Source organism: Macadamia integrifolia, chromosome 5, assembly GCF_013358625.1.
Source record: "Macadamia integrifolia cultivar HAES 741 chromosome 5, SCU_Mint_v3, whole genome shotgun sequence".
Lineage (NCBI taxonomy): Eukaryota > Viridiplantae > Streptophyta > Magnoliopsida > Proteales > Proteaceae > Macadamia > Macadamia integrifolia.
The window spans coordinates 1,540,853-1,559,100 of record NC_056561.1 but is presented as its reverse complement, the minus strand read 5'-3'; the positions used below and the strand labels follow the sequence as shown (position 1 = coordinate 1,559,100).

The following is an 18,248-nucleotide window of genomic DNA, read 5'->3' as shown; positions in this document are numbered from 1 at the left end:
CTTAGAGACGTTCTTCAAATGGTACAGGTTGTTTGAGGCTCGAAAGATCCTATTTATAGAGGCTAAACTGAAAGGCATGGCCCAAGTCTGGTGGGTCAAGCAACAGCAACATAACCGAACCCGAGGCATCGGTTTAGTCACTACTTGGGCTGAAATGCATGAAGTCATGAAATCGGAGATTCTTGCCTTTTGATTACAAGCAATGTATACATCTCAAGTTGCGTAGTTAAATAGGAGAATTTGACCGTTGAAGAATATGTTGCAAGATTTTATTATTTGGCCACTCGTTCTGATTTTGAGTGGGATGAAGAAGTATTGGTGGCACAATTCTACAATGGTTTGCACCCTCAACTTAGTGTTGCCCTTGCATCTAGTCAACTACCAACAATGGAAGATGTCGTACAAGTAGCATATCAAGTTGAGGAAAGTCTGAAATGCCCATACAATCGGAGACCATTTACAAATACATTTCCTAGGGGTCCTAGTTCTATACAGCCACAGTCATCTCCTCAAGAAAAATCAATCAGCAGACCACAGGTCAGTGCTTCATCTATTGCATATTCACGATCTAGTCGGCCGTATTCTCCACCTCGACGTGATTCAAACATGTCATCTTCACAGCCTAATCGTCCGTACTCCCCACCTCAGCGTGGTTATGACAGGAACTTAGTATTTTAAATGAGGCTATTCAATGTTTCACATGCAAAGGGTATGAGCATTGAGCTAATCATGTCCTAACCGGTTCTTAGCGTACATCGACAAGGATAATTTTATACCCTATGTACTAGAAGAGCAACCGAAAAAAGGAACAATGAATCTGGAGGCTAAGTGTGATTGTGAGCCTAATAAGATTAATGATGGTGACAGTGATGGTGAGCATCAACTGTTTTATGTGACCCGTCCTCTTTTGATCACACAAAAGATTCCCGAGGAGGACAATTGGCACTGTAATAGTATTTTTTAGACTAGGGTGCAATGTAATGATAGCTTGTGTAATATGGTCATTGACCCCGGAAGTTGCACCAAAGTCATTGTTGAAGATGCGGTTCTTAAGTTGGGCCTGAAAACAGGAGCCTCATCCTATTACACCCGAACACTAAAACTTCCTATTTTAATGTTCAGGTGCGACACCGGAGGACACCAGTACCAGTGAGTACTAGGTTGTATCCGTCTTTTGCCGAGGAAGGAAGGGCGATCCCACTTGCACCTACTACATATGCTTAAGTAATTGGAAGGGATTCCGAACCCGAAGGGAAAGGTCAGTTGAACCTCACATACACTAGAAACCCTGGAGAAGGCCCCACTCAAATTGAGGAGAGATCTCCATACAAAGTGACCAGTTCAGCCTTCATCGGCTGATGGTCACCGGCGGATGGAGCATCCATCGGTGAACACTATACGGTGAGTGCACAGGCTAGTTTTGGGTTATCTCGTCGTGGGACCCAAGACCTCACGATCGTGCACGCCAAACCCATCCACATTGATGGAACAATGTGTTAGGGAGTTGATTAATGTGGCAGGACATCTCGAACTGGGCCCGTTAGTGCCGAATAGTGAAATAACCCGGTATTGGGTAAAAACCCATTAATTCCCCAAACAGCCCTTAGTGGGACTTAAGTGGCTATATTCTTACCATACATTTCTTCTCCTACCAAAATAGAAAGAAGGAAGGAAATAGAAGAAGAAGAAGAAGAAGAGCAAGGGAGGAAGGCTAGGGCTCCATTCTTGAGGTAAGCCCACATGCTCATCTCTCCACACACATACATACAAATCTCTCTCTCTCTCTCTCTTTCCCCTTTCACTCTTTATTGGAAGTAATGGAGACCCAACCAAATACCACCTACCCAACCATAAAGACTACATAATGGGAGGAGGAAATTAGAGTAAGAGACCTACATTGGCAAGGTTATTCACTCAACCTTGGGTCTAAGGACAAATCCCTATAAAACCCTTACCCAAAACCCTAGGATTTGGGAATTTGAGCAAATCCTCTATGACCTAACATCCTAACCTAATCCTAAGTTGGGGAAAATGAAATTAAACCTATGTATGGTGGGTGAGAGTGATTTCATGGGCCATTAATGACCATTCCATGAGCTCAACCTAAGTCTTCCCAAATTTAGCTTAACCTAGACTTGTGTATTGGGGAAATTGGGTGTATCTTGAAACCCTATGTTGATCAACTCACTAATTTCACTAAACCTAGGCTAAGTGAAGTGTGTGAGGATGCCCTACAAGAAAACCAACCCCAAAATCACAAAACCCAATTTGTAAACTATACAAAAAAGGGAGAAGGGAGGAACGGAGTTGGGAAATGACACCCCACTGAAAAATACGCATTTCCACCACCATACACAGAGGCCACAGGGCCAATAGGGCTGATCTGGGCAAGAAAACCCCGATTTTAACTTCACCGGCTGATGGTCACAGGCCAGCAGGTGAAGGCAGAGACCATCCACTAGTGAAAATATTGCAGGATTTGCATCCCTTTCGGATTTGTCCACCGATGAACTCACTGGCGGATGATCATCCCCCAGTGAGCATCCATCGGTGAACTATTTTAAAGCTAATTTTTAATCCTTTTATTGGGGCACAAGTCCTAGTATCCCACTCCCCTATGGATAACCAAATAACCTAAAAAATACTATGTGTCCTAGGAGAGGAACTGAGAAGTGACGGGAGCACGCAACATGAAACTATCAACTATCTACCGCCATCTAAAACTCGATGTGAGGGGATTTTGTGTGCTTTTATAGAATGTTTGTATCATAATGCATATGTGGATGAATTTTATCATTTTACATATTATTATATTATTTCTTATGTAAAGTGTTGATGTGGCATGCGAATGTGGATTATGATTGTGTATGTATGTGTGACTGGGATGCAGGATGGCCTGTGGTAGGTGCCTACGGCACTGTATGCCCAGGGTGTGTGTGCGTGTGTATGTGGAGACTGGGGTGCAGGGTGGCCAATGGTTGGTGCCGACGGCACTGCATGCTCAGGGTGAGTGTCTGTGTGTGTATGTGGATATGTGGAGACTGGGGTGCAGGGTGGCCAATGGTTGGTGCCGACGGCACTGCATGCTCAGGGTGAGTGTCTGTGTGTGTGTGTGTGACTGAGGTGCAAGGTGGCCAACGGTTGGTGCCGACGGCACTGCATGCTCAGGGTGAGTATGTGTGTGGCTGGGGTGCAGGGTGGCCAACGGTTGGTGCAGGTGGCACTGCATACTAAGGGTGAGTGTGTGTGTGACTGTGATTGAATTGTGTTGTGGCATATTAGAATGCATTGGGCTAGGATAACCACCCTGGTGCTACAACCCTTGCCAATAGGGGTTTACGTATTGGCTAATCCTCTCGTCCGACGGTCCGTGGTTGGGGACGATTTCCGGTGACTAAGGTGCGAAGATGCCAACGTCGTGACAGACCCTCACACGATGTTTGATTAGGTGATGGGTATACCCTACATGCGATGTTGGATTCGATGTAGCGGTATTATGGGATGGTTATTAATAGGGGTTTGCTAGGTAACGATGTGGTTTTGGAACTGGCATGCTCCTGACTTGCAACTAGCTTGTATCCTTGGGGAATATAACGTACATCCATGACTAGGGATAACACCTATGTTGCAATAGCACTTATACCCCCTTTGGACTTAGAAATTGTTGCTTAGAATTGTTTGATAATAAATGGATCATGTCATTGCATTCATATTGATGTGGTCGGGCATGAATATTTATACTATTGCATCTTCTTGGATTGTCATGATTGCTTGTGTGTTACCCCTTACTGGGCTTCATGGAAGCTCACCCCCCGTTGTTGCCCCTTTTTAGATGTTGATTCAGAAAACCCTTTGGAAGCTGTGATCGAGGTTTCGGCTCTCTACGGAGGTGACCTCTGGGATGAGGAGTTGGTTGTGCACGAGGATGGATGTGTGTGCAATGATTGTACATTTGGAGCACGCTAAGGATGGGAGTATCATCTTCTATTTTTTATTCTTTTTGTACTTAATAGATGTAGCCCTATGGGGGCATAACTGTAATTATGATCAAGATGTGAAAACATTCTTTTTGTGTAAATATAGTGAATATCAATAGAAATCACCAGTTGATATATTTTGTTTATATTATAAGTATGTGATTTTAGAATCATTTCATAATCTTATGAACTTAAAGTACTGCATCGTAGATCCTGGATGGATTGTGGACACATGTGCGTGTCCATATCGCACCTTCAGGTGAGTGGAGGCGGGGTGTGACAACGAGTGGTTTCAGAGCGCGATACTCTGCTTTAAATCATAAACTTATGAAATGTTAGGACTATTGGTGATTAGGTTATAAATAAAAGCTTAAATATAAGTACATAAATCATAGTTCACACATAAGAGACAAGTTGAAGATAAAAGCCGATAACACTGATAATTTCATTAATAACAAATTCAGCTTACAACTTTGGGAGAGGAGAATACAAGACTTAACTAGGAGCAAATTACATAGAAGATAACTACCTGCGGAACAACTCTCAAGTTTATAACACTAATGAAACAAATAAAACACAAAAGGATCACAATCCTAAAGAACAAGACTGAAAGATAGGACCTGAAAAAAATAAAAAATAAAATAACTAATGCTGGGGTGGATCAATGGGTGGTACCGAAGAAAGTGGAGTGATATCTGCCAGCCCGAAGTAAGTGTCCCACCTACGGGTCCATACCTCAAGATGACTGACCCTACCATCAATGCTGTCCAGACGGGCGTTCAGACCCCGAAAACCTGTTTCCATAGCCTGCATCACCCGATCCCAACCCACTGCATCACCTGGTGCAGTCGAAGAAGAAGCACCACCGGCATATTGAGATGAAGTGTAAGGAGGAGGTGGGGTGGTTCCCCTACGGCCTTGACGCAATGGAGGTCCATCATCTTCACTATCCTCCCCATCTTCCTCGCTCTCCTCAGCCTCCTCGTCGTTTTCCATATCCACATCCTGGTCATCTCCTACAGGGACCATTACCGGCACCCCCTCAGCATCACTACCATCATTAGGGTCAATCTTCATCTTCACTAAGGAGTGTAAATCAAAAGGATACCTCTTGGCTCCATCTGTAGGCTTGTCAGCATAGGGACCCCAAAGTGTATAAAAATGCTAGTACGGAGATTTCCATAAAGCAAATTTCCGTCCATTGGGTACTTGGCCCAGTATACCATATGCCGCATCAATAGGTATGGGAGGTTGATCTGGAGACCCACATACAAGCAAAGGGTAACATAGGCCTGGAGAAGAGAAACTTCATTGAAATGATCTCCAGCTGGTAATATGTTTAACTGAACTACCCTACAAAGCACCTTGGGCGTGGTCCTGAAGCGACTGAACCTAGTCCATCCACTAGTGGTTTTAGTCAACTGCCGACACATCTCATCTAAACTATCTTGGGGCATGAAGGCTCCCCTTCTAGTCTTGGGAGCACAATATACACTCTCCCCGGCGCTTGAAATCCCAGTAATAGCACCAAACTCGGCTGTGGTGAAGGAGAGGTCTACTCCCATAACTCGACTGGTGAGACGATAATCATTCTCCCCCACTTCCTCACCCCTCAGATTGCAAAAGAACATCTGGACCAAGCGAGGATAACATCTTTTCCCTGGGTCCAAGAGCGGTGACCAACCCAGTGCCTGGAACCGCCTCGCTCTACCAAAGGCATCTGACCATGCAATATTGCCTTCCCGGAATCCACAAGTTTACTTCCAAACACCCCCCATTTCTGCGCATTTTTCGCAGAGTTAAACCAAAATCTGTCAAAGTTGGGTTCTGGAGGAGCTAGAATCTGTCCGGCAGCATTTCGACAGCGTGTGCCTCTTCTAGAACTCATGACTGCATACAAACACAACAAATATACATATCCAACTAAGTGTATACAAAAGGAAAGGCACATTTGGAAAGAATGTAAGAAATTTCACATAAATCCCTAGTTAGGGTTTCACAGAGAAGAAAATTTGGGGAAAATGGAAATCTAGCATAAATGGGGGGAAAACCTTACCTCTTATGCGAAATGTGGCGTGGATTGGCGGCAAAAATCATTGAATGATGTTCTTCCAACCTTGGAAGAGCTCTCTGGTCGTTCTTGGCAAGAAAAGGAAGAGGTTATGGTGAAAATGGGAGTTCTTGGCCAGCCCTTTTAAAAGACAGTAAAAGTGTTCACCGGCTGGCCGGTGAAATAATTACCATCCACCGGTGAGCATCCACCGGTGAACACTTTATGTGATTTTTCAGACCTTGCGGATCCATCCACCGGTGAACTCACCGGCGGATGAGCATCAACAGGTGAGCATCCACCGGTGAAGGTAAAAAGGGTGAAAAGTTCTTTCTATTCTTTATATGTGTGGGTCCATTTTACATATTTTCTTCCCTCAATATGTGGACACGAAAGATGTGGGTGTCTGAGCCTAGTACATGTAAAGACTTGAATATGCATACTCAGTTGTACTAAGTTGCCTATGTTACCTCTTATACAGGAAGGTTCACATGGTTCCTAGAAAATCCCAAACACAGGTGGTACGGCCACCTAAATGACCACGCCGTACCACTACATCTGCTATGGGTCGGCCACCGACTTCGGAACCAAGTAGGGAAGAGGTGCCCGATACCAGAGCATAGGGAGCCCTCTTGCTCCACCTATACTTTTTGCCCAGGATGTAGTGTCAATTATAGGCAACATGTTGCAAGGACTACAACAGCAACAAAATGTGGTAATGCAAGGGTTGCAACAACAACAACTAGAGTTTATGACGGGTCTAAATGCATAGATCAATGCTGTGTTTCAGACTCGAGAGGCACGGGCTGTTCCACCCCAGACAGCCAGTACCTAACGTTGCTCCTACCATTATTCCCCACACACAGCAAGTCCCAGCACCAATGGCTCACCACATAGCTCACCCAGAAGGCTCCAATGTACATATGCCCCACGACCTGATGTACCACTACCACAAGGGCAAGTCACACCACAGAGCCAAGCCATACTGCCTATACCTATGGACAATGTGAAAGTGATGGAAACATTCCAAAAGTTTAGGCCTCCTTACTATAGTGGGATTGCACAGGACCCTTTGGCACCCACCAAATGGGTAGAGGGAATGGAGAAGGCATATAAGGTAATGACCCTCACTGAAGAACAGAAACTGATGTGTGCCGACTACCGACTACCGACTACCAACTACAAAATGAGGCAAATGCATGGTGGAAGTCTACTGAACCCATCCTAGCGGCCCTACAGCCCAACCTCACATTGGAACACTTTAAAGTGGCGTTCTTCAACAACTACTTCTCAGATAGTGTGAGGAAGAGGAAGGAAACAGAGTTCATGGAGTTGAAACAAGGGTCCAACTCTGTATTGGAATATCAACAAGAATTTGAAAAGTTGTTCTTCTTCGCACCTGAGCATTTGAAGGGGAATCGGGCTAAGGCAAAGAGATTTGAGAAAGGGTTAAGACTTAAGACCCACCATAGGGGCTATGTTAGTGGCTCAGTACCTTCATAGTTATGCCCAGAGCTGCCAAATCCATTGAGGACAAACAAAGAGAGAACTATCATGCCATACAGGGGAAGAGGACAATAGCACCTAGCAGGTTTGGTAAGGGGACATTCTGGTGCAGCCTCAGGTCAGTATAAAAGACCAGAAACAGGACAAGCCCCACCACCACCTAGACCCATGGTAGCACAGTCTCAGATGGTTCCCTTAAGTTGTTTTATCTGTCAGCAAACGGGTCACTTTGCAAAGAATTACTCACAGAGGAGACCGGGTGACCCCTATGTAGGACCAGCCAGATCAGTGCAGCCATTATCCACCATCCGTTCGGCATAAGCACCACAGGGAGCTATACTACAAGGGAAAGTGTTTGCACTGACTACTGAGGAAGCAGAGGCATTGCCTGGAGTTGTCACAGGTACCTTGCTGATATCGATGACCCCTGCATATGTTTTGTTTGACACTAGTGCATCACATTCATTTGTATCCCCCACTTTTGCCACTAAGATGAATATGAAGCCAAAAATGTTGACACACTAGTAGTTAGCACACCAACTGGGAGTGAAGTAGGATTAGAGGAGATTTATGAGCTGTGTCCTATTCAAGTCTATGGATGGGACATGATTGCTCATTTGATTAAATTAGAGATGCGTGACTTTGACGCTATCTTAGGTATGGATTGGTTATCCGCCTATAGGGCATGTGTTCTCTGAGTTGAGAAGAAAATTGTATTCAAACTCCGAGAAGGAGGTGAGTTTGTTTACAAAGGAAGAAAAATCAAGAAATCGAAGAAACTAGTGATATTTGCACTTGAAGTGAGAAGATTACTAGAGTAAGGATGTGAGGCTTATTTGGCGCTGTGGTTGACACAACTAAGGAGAACAAGTTTGTAGAGGAAATAGAAGTAGTGAGAATTCTCAGACGTCTTTCCTGACGACTTACCTGGACTACCTCCAGACCGGGAGACTGAATTCACTATTGATCTGATTCCTAGGGTAGCGCCTGTATCAAAAGCTCCATATAGAATGGCACTATCAGAATTAAAGGAGTTAAAGGAACAATTACAAGAATTATTGGAGAAAGGGCTCATCCGAACTAGTGTGTCCCCATGGGGAGCATTGGTACTCTTTGTTAAGAAGGATGGGAATATGAGAATGTGCATAGACAACAGGGAACTCAATAAGCTGACTATCAAGAATAGGTATCCGTTGCCCATAATCGATGATCTTTTTGATCAATTGCAAGGTGCAACCACGTTCTCCAAAATTGACCTCAGATCTGGTTATCATCAACTCAAGATCAGAGAGGGAGACATCAGGAAGACAACTTTCCGGACCCGTTATGGACACTATGAATTCCTAGTTATGCCATTTGGACTAACCAATGCCCCTGCAATGTTCATGGAGCTGATGAACAGAGTATTCCACGATATGTTAGACAACTTTGTCATCATGTTCATCGACGACATTCTGATTTATTCGAAGAGCCGAGAGGAACATGCTACCCATTTGAGATTTGCCCTTCAGAGATTGAGAGAGAAGCAGTTGTATGCAAAATTCAGTAAATGTGAGTTTTGCCTTACACAAGTACATTTCTTAGGGCATGTTGTCTCAATGAAGGGCATTGAAGTTGATCCTGGAAAGGTAAAGGCCGTGGTAGAATGGGAGGCACCTAAGAATGTAAGTGAAATCCGTAGCTTCCTGGGGTTAGCAGGATACTACAGAAGGTTCATTAAAAATTTCTCACATTTCTGAACCTATGACTCGACTAACACGGAAGGAAGTGAAATTTGAATGGTCTAAAGAATGTGAAGAAAGTTTCCAGGAATTGAAGCGGAAATCAATAACAGCTCCAGTACTCACTATTCCAGAAGGCAACGCCGGAATGGTAGTATATAGTGACGCATCCAATTTGGGCTTAGGCTGTGTGTTGATGCAAAATGGCAAGGTTATAGCATACGCATCTCGACAGCTGAAGGACTATGAAAGGAATTACCCCACTTATGACTTGGAGCTAGCAGCGGTCATTTTTGCTTTAAAGATCTGGCGGCATTATTTATATGGGGAAAAGAGTGAGATCTACAGCGATCATAAGAGTTTGAAATACTTTTTCACCCAAAAGGAGCTGAGTATGAGACAAAGAAGATGGTTGGAACTGATGAAGGATTATGATTGCACCATCCATTACCATCTGGGGAAGGCCAACGTAGTGGCTGATGTATTGAGCAGGAAGTCTCAGACTCTATCCCTAATAGCCTTGACTGTGAACGAGCAGCTGATTGAGGAAGCTAGAAGAATGGATTTGGAACTACTAATGAATGAGGTGACAGTGACCTTGGCTGCACTTATGATACAACCATCGTTAGTAGGGAAAATCCAAGCCGCCCAAATACTAGATGAGGACCTTTAGAAGATAGTAAGCGTTATCAAAGAAGGAAGACAAAAGGATTTAAACTTCAAATTGACTGAAGATGGGGTCCTCAAGTTCAAGGATAGGCTTTGTGTACCAAAGGATGAAGAGATGAGGGAATTAATATTGAAAGAAGCTCACAGTTCACCCTACTCCATACATCCAGGTAATACAAAAATGTACAAGAATTTGAAAAGGTCCTATTGGTGGTGTGGAATGAAAACTGACGTAGCCACCCATGTAGCCAGGTGCTTGAATTGCCAACAGATCAAAACAGAAAGGCAAATGCCACATGGCTTATTACAACCCCTACCCGTACCAGAATGGAAGTGGGAAAACATTACCATGGATTTTGTCATAGGATCATAGTTTTAAGGCGGTAAGGCGACGGAGGCGTTTGAGGGTCTTTCGGAGCGCCTTAGCGATAAGGCCGGCATAAAGCGTCGCCTTATTCCTATGTAATTTTTTTATAAAACCAATCTATTTGGCTCAAATCCTAGTTGAATCCTATTACTCATATGTTAAATAAATATTAAAGGTTCATATTCATCCCAATGTAAGATATTCATCAAGAAAATAAATCAATAAAGTGAATAAACTAAGTTCATCTTCATCAATCATCAATCATCATAACATATTGACATATAATATAAATACATAATTATGAAACAAAATTATAAATATAAAGAAAAGAAGACAAAAAAAATATAAGTATTTATTATATTTACCTCTATGATGCCAAAATGAGTGCCTAAGCCCTAAGGTCATCCACTATATTTCTACTCCAGTCAAAGAAGAATGAAGCTCACTGCTGCCGGAGCAAAATGGTCGCCTAGATCAGTGGTTCTTCCTTGTTCCTTGATTCCTTCTCAAAGCTCTTTCTTAAAACCTTGACAAAATCCAAACCCTGTTTGTGAATCGTGTTTTTCTTTTGTTTGTTTTGGTTATTTTTGGTGGAGTCAAGTTGATCCCATACATCTCAAGTGTTAACAAAACCATATACTTACCAATAAAAAATCTATATTTGGAATCTTCATCAAGTAATTTTAAAATGTGTTAAAAAAAAAAAAAAAAAAACCCCATAAGGTGCCACTTCACGTAAGGCGGAGCACTGCCTTACCATCTCTAGACCGCATCAGCGCCAATACGCTAGTAAGGCGACGCCTTAGCAGTGCCTTAAAAACTATGCATAAGATTGCTACGTACTCAGAAAGGGAATGACACAATGTGGGTAATTGTAGACAGACTGACCAAGGTGGCCCACTTTATCCCTATGAGAATTACTTACTCCATGGAAAAGTTGGCTCAACTGTATGTTGACAATATTGTCCGATTACACGGTGTACCAGCAAGCATTGTCTCCGACCGTGATGCCAGATTTACCACCAACTTCTGGAAATGTCTACAGAAAGCAATGGGGACACAACTGAATTTCAACACAATGTTCCATCCACAGACAAATAGGCAGTTAGAGAGGATTATACAGACCTTAGAGGATATGTTGCGGGCTTGTGTGTTGGATATGAGCTATAGTTGGGATGAGCACTTGTCACTCATAGAGTTCTCCTACAATAATAGCTACCAAGCTACTATAGGCATGGCACCTTATGAAGCCCAGTATGGTAAGAAATGCAGAACGCCTTTGTATTGGGATGAAATTGGAGAAAGGAGGATCCTAGGTCCGGAATTGATCCAGGCCACTTGTGAGAAAGTGGATGTAATCAGGGAGAGAATTAAGGCGGCTCAATCAAAACAAAAACTATACGGATGTCAGACGGAAGCACCTAGAGTTTGAGGTGGGTGATAAATTTTTTCTAAAAGTCTCCCCAATGAGAGGAGTGAAGAGGTTTGGCAAGAGGGGAAAGCTAAGTCCTTGATACATGGGACCTTATGATATATTGGGTCGAGTCGAAACAGTAGCTTACTGGTTCTCTATGCCACCCGAATTAGAAGGAGCTCATAATGTATTTCATGTTTCCATGCTCAAGAAGTATGCTTCCGATCCAGCCCATATTTTGACACATATACCCTTGGAGCTTGACGCTGATTGGAAGTATGTAGAATAGCCAGAAGAAATCATTGACCGGAGAGATCACATTCTCCACAATCGGACTATTTCTTATGTACTAGTTAAGTGGAGGAATCACTCCAAACAAAAAGCATCTTGGGAACAAGAGGAGGAAATGAAGAAATATCCTCAGTTGTTTGGATCACCAGGTACGTCAAATCTCGGGGACGAAATTTCTTGTAAGGAAAGGGGAATGTTATACCCAAACCCTAATACTTCCTATTTTAATGTTCAGGTGCAACACTGGAGGACACCAGTACCAATGAGTACTGAGTTGCATCCGTCTTTTGCTGAAGAAGGAACGGCGACCCCACTTGCACCTGCTACCCACGCTTAAGTAATTGGAAGGGATTCCGGACCCGAAGGGAAAGGTCAATTGAACCTCACACACACTAGAAACCCTGGAGAAGGCCCCACTCAAACTGAGGAGAGATCTTCATACAAAGTGACCAGTTCAGCCTTCACCGGCTGATGGTCACCGGCGAATGGAGCATCCACCGGTGAACACCATACGGTGATTGCCCAGGCTAGTTTTGGGTTATCTAGCCGTGGGACCTGCGACCTCACAATCGTGCACCCCAAACCCATCCACATTGATGGAACAATGTGTTAGGGAGTTGATTAATGTGGCGGAACATCTCGAACTGGGCCCGTTAGTGCCGAATAGCGGAATAACCCGGTATTGGGTAAAAACCCATTAATTCCCCAAACAACCCTTAGTGGGACTTAAGTGACTATAAATAGGACTCTTACCATTCATTTCTTCTCCTACCAAAATAGAAACAAGGAGAGGGAGAAAGAAGAAGGAGGAGAGCAAGGGAGGAAGGGAGGAGGCAAGTTAGGGCTCCATTATTGAGGTAAGCCCATATGCTCATCTCTCCACACATATACACACAAATCTCTCTCTCTCTTTCCCCTTTCACTCTTTATTGGAAGTAATGGAGACCCAACCAAATTCCACCTACCCAACCATAAAGACTACATAATGGGAAGAGGAAATTAGAGTAAGAGACCTACATTGGCAAGGTTATTCACTCAACCTTGGGTCTAATGATAAATCCCTATGAAACCCTTACCCAAAACCCTAGGATTTGGGAATTTGAGCAAATCCTCTATGAGCTTACATACTAACCTAATCCTAAGTTGGGGAAAATGAAATTAAACCTATGTATGGTGGGTGAGAGTGATTTTATGAGCCATTAATGACCATTCCATGAGCTCAACCTAAGTCTTCCCCAATTTAGCTTAACCTAGACCTGTGTATTAGGGAAATTGGATATATCTTGAAACCCTATGTTGATCCACTCACTAATTTCACTAAACCTAAGCTAAGTGAAGTGTGTGAGGATGCCCTACATGAAAACTAACCCCAAAATCACAAAACCCAATTTGTAAACTGTACAAAAGAGGGAGAAAGGAGGAACGGAGTTGGGAAATGACACCCCACTGAAAAATACGCATTTCCACCACCATACACAGGGGCCACAGGGCCAATAGGGCTGATCTAGGGAAGAAAACCCCAATTTTAACTTCATCGGCTGATGGTCACCGGCCAGCAGGTGAAGGCAAGGACCATCCACCGGTGAAAATATTGCAGGATTTGCATCCCTTTCGGATTTGCCCACCGGTGAACTCATTGGCGGATGATCATCCACCGGTAAGCATCCACTGTGAACCATTTTAAAACTAATTTTTAATCCTTTTATTGGGGCACAGGTCCTAGTGTCCCACTTCCCTATGGATAACCAAATAACCTAAAAAACACTGTGTCCTAGGAGCGGAACCGAGAAGTGACGGGAGCACACAACACGAAACTATCAACTATCTACCGCCATCTAAAACTCGAGGTGAGGGGATTTTGTGTGCTTTTATGGAATGCTTGTATCATAATGCATATGTGGATGAATTTTATCATTTTGCATATTATTATATTATTCCTTATGTAAAGTGTTGATGTGGCATGAGAATGTGGATTATGATTGTGCATGTGTGTGTGTGACTGGGATGCAGGGTGGCCTGTGGTGGGTGCCTACGGCATTGTATGCCCAGGGTGTGTGTGCGTGTGTATGTGGAGATTGGGGTGCAGGGTGGCCAACGGTTGGTGCCGACGGCACTGCATGCTTAGGGTGAGTGTGTATGATGTGGCATGAGAATGTGGATTATGATTGTGCATGTGTGTGTGTGACTTGGGGTGCAGGGTGGCCAACGGTTGGTGCCGACGGCACTGCATGCTTAGGGTGAGTGTGTATATGTGTGTGTGTGACTGGGGTGCAGGGTGGCCAACGGTTGGTGCCGGTGGCACTACATGCTCAGGGTGAGCGTGTGTGTGGCTGGGTTGCAGGGTGGCCAACGGTTGGTGCCGGTGGCACTGCGGCACACATGCTCAGGGTGTGTGTGTGTGTGTGTGATTGGATTGTGTTGTGGCATATTAGAATGCATTGGGCTAGGATAACCACCCTAATGCTACAACCCTTGCCAATAGGGGTTTACGTATTGGCTAATCCTCTTGTCCGACGGTCCGTGGTTAGGGACGATTTCCGGTGACTAAGGTACGAAGATGCCAGCGTCGTGACAAAGCCTCACGCGATGCTTGATTCGGTGACGAGTATACCCTACATGCGATGTTGGATTTGATGTAACGGTATAATGGGAGGGTTATTAATAGGGGTTTGCCGGGTAACGATGTGGTTCCAGAACCGGCATGCTCCTGACTCCCAACTAACTTGTATCCCTGGGGACTGATAATGTACATTCATGACTAGGGATAACACCTATGTTGCAGTAGCACTTATACCCCATTTGGACTTAGAAATTGTTGCTTACAATTGTTTGATAATAAATGGATCATGTCATTGCATTCATATTAATGTGGTTGGGCATGAATATTTATACTATTGCATCTTCTTAGATTGTCATGATTGCTTGTGTGTTACCCCTCACTGGGCTTCGTGGAAGCTCACCCCCCGTTGTTGCCTCTTTTTAGATGTTGATTCAAGAAACCCTTTGGAAGCTGTGATCGAGGTTCCGGCTCTCTACGGAGGTGACCTCTGGGATGAGGAGTTGGTTGCGCACGAGGATGGATGCGTGTGCAATGATTGTGCATTTGGAGCACGCTAAGGATGGGAGTATCATCTTCTATTTTTTATTCTTTTTGTACTTAACAGATATAGCCCTATAGGGGCATAACTGTAATTATGATCCAGATGTGAAAACATTATTTTTGTGTAAATATAATAAATATCAATAGAAATCACCAATTGGTATATTTTGTTTGTATTTTAAGTATGTGATTTTAGAATCATTTCATAATCTTATTAACTTAAAGTACTGCATCGTGGATCCTGGATGGATTATGAACACGTGTGCGTGTCTATGTCGCTACCCTTCAGGTGAGTGGAGGCGGGGTGTGACACATCCGAGCCGCTACAAGGTTGGGTGGGTGAACAACAATAATCTGAAAATGAATGAAAGGTGTTTGCTCACATATTCCACTGGCAGACTAATTGATCAGGTTCAGTGTGATGTTCTCCCTTTGAAAGTCTGGCGCATTCTTCTGGGGCGCCCATGGTTGTTCGAAAAGAAATCCAAGAACAATGGATATGAGAATACATACTCTTTTCAGCATGGTGGCCCTGAGATGAAGTTTCTTCAGGCCAAAGATCTTCCCCCTCTCAAACTCAAGAGGATAGTTGGTACTTTTTTCCACAAGCGTATCGATTCTGACAGAATTCTTGGACCTCATCTAAACTCGACGGAGTTGAGATCCTTTTAGAAGAGGAGAGTTGATGCAGATATGGTTGCATTTACTTGGTTGGACCAGCATGAACGGCTTTGGAAGCCAAGAGCCAAGAAGAACCGGTCTAGCCTAGGGTTTTGGTCTAACAAGGTTGGACGTAGATTAGTTTATTACTATGTCTTTTATTTTCTCATGTTTGCTTTGGATAGGATACATAGGAGACAGAGAAGTAGGGTTGGTTACACGTTTCAGTTTTAGAGTCTAAGTAGGAGTCTTGTTATTTTCTCTTTAAATACTTGCATATACCGAATATTGGAGAAAAGGTGATTTGATTATTGAATGAGAATTCGTTGATTTTGTGCATTGTGTGAGTCCGTGATTCCCTTCCCTCTATTACTTTGGTTTTCCCTTCTTCCCTAAGGCCCTCCATCAAGCAGACACGGCGGCAGTTGGAGCCTAGGTGACGAGACATGGCAAACACAAGCGAAGTGTAGGTGACTCCAGACGTGACAGAGATGATAGCAGTGATGGAATCGAGAGACGTGGTAGAGACAGAAAACACAGTGGAGGCGGTAGACAAGGCCGAGACAAGAACCGTGGTAGCGGAAGGAGATGAGGCAGAGACAGGAGCCGTGATAGTGGCTAGAGACGTGGCAGAGACAAGAGCCAAGCAGGTGGTTGGAGACATGCCAAAGACTGGAGAAGAGGTGGTGGTAGAGGGGCCGATAGTGGGTGAGGGAGAGAGGTTCACAGGGTTTTAGTTAGGAGGAGGCGAGTGAGGGAGGGTTTGGAGGAGCCAAAGGGCAAGAGTCAAGAATGTGCGGGTCGAGGGAATGGTGGATAGAGGAACAGGGTTGAGCACTTAAGCCAAGTGAATGTGGTGGGGTTCAGGTGGGTCAAATGGTTTGGTAAACGATGAGTCGACCTATTTGGATTAGGATGGGCCGAGTGGTTTGGTTGAAGAGGGTGGACCAGGGAGTTAGTCAAAGGAAGGGGAGACGAGGGGGTAAAAGGCTAGGGTTAGGAGGTTTCGAGATAATGACGGTTGAGGAGACAAGAGGGAGAGATGAGAAAGCGCATACAGGTGAGGTAAGAGAGGAGGCGGGGGGATGTGATCGTTTAGACAAACGGGCGGCATCTGTAGCGACCTCAGATCGAGGAAAAGGAACACTGTCATCGTCGTCAGAGGCAAAAGGATTGCAGCACTGAGAAGCGATTGTGACCTTTGGTGAAAGCGACAATGTCCAAAGGATATAATTGATAAGAATCAATGGATAAAGACCGATTGCGAGGAGAACCTGAGGAGGGCATGATGCTACTACTACGGGAGCTCCAGGATCTATTGAAGGTCCTCACATGACGAGAATCTCTGGAGCTAGGGAGTCTCGAGGGATGGCGGGCCGGAGGGTAGCCAGAATAAGTACTGATATGGTTCGAAACAGCCCCAGAGAGAGTAAATAGGGCCAAGGTGCTACCAGTAGCAGCTTTGGGAGAACATTGTTTGGAGTGATGGCCGAAAATCTTGCAGATAGTGTAGTGTGGAGGAAGCCGTTCGAAGTGAACCACCTGGTTGAAGGAGAAGCCCTCTTCATCAATGATGGTAACAGAGGAAGGCGGAGGGTCATCGGATGATATTTCCACACAAATTCAAGAGAAAGCAAGTCTGTCCATCTTCTTAGTTCAATCATCAGTGTATAGGGGGTTGCCAACAACAAAACCGACAATACTAAGCCCTTTTCCTCACCAGTACTGGAGGGGAAGATTTGGAATAGCAATCCAAATGGGATTGGTGTGTAAATCCACTTTGTTGAGGTTGGAGAATTGGTTCCATTGCCTAAGGAAGATTGGTCTTTTTCCAACTTGCCAAGGACCACCATTGGGAGCATTATATTTTTCGCCCTCATGATGCCATTATCAAGGAGGTAAGTTGTCATCAATCCTCTGATCCTCCATTGCTTGGAAAAGCAAGCCTTGACCATGTCGAAGGTGGGTCTACTCCCCAAGAAGTAACCAATCAGACAGCTCCTCCATTTGGAAATACAGGTCGAAAAGCAATCCAGCAAGGCAGATGCCCACTTTCTTATCGTCAATCATAGAAGGGGAGATGAAGTCAAGAGGGAGGCCCTCCTTGGAAGGGAGAGATGGCGTACAGACTAGGGAACTCCAGGAAGGCTCAGGGGGAGGGGAGGCTGATGGGAGGGGAAGGATTAGGATTGGAAAGGAAAGGTTGGTTACCGGCACCTCTGGGAGGCGGACATGGGAGAGGGTCAGGTCAGGTCAGGTATGGGATGAGGGGGGGGGGGGAGAAGCAGTTCAATCTACCCTATATTTTGAACCAAGAGATTCAAGACAAATACCAAATTGGCCCACAACAATGAAAGTATAATTTAAATTAAAGATCATCAAATAGAAAATATAAGAAGTTTGATTTGTAAGATCTACACAATATTTTACCAGCCATGAGCAACTCTAGCTCCTACTTTGCTTGCACACAAATAGTGTCAAATGTAAACTGCA

The 18,248-nt window shown here is 44.3% G+C and overlaps 1 protein-coding gene across 2 annotated transcripts in view; it reads right to left on the bottom strand.

Annotated features, from left to right (window-relative positions):
• LOC122079321 (WD repeat-containing protein 53) overlaps positions 1-18,248 on the bottom strand; it is an 85,257-nt gene that overhangs the window by 33,505 nt on the left and 33,504 nt on the right. The window lies entirely within an intron of this gene.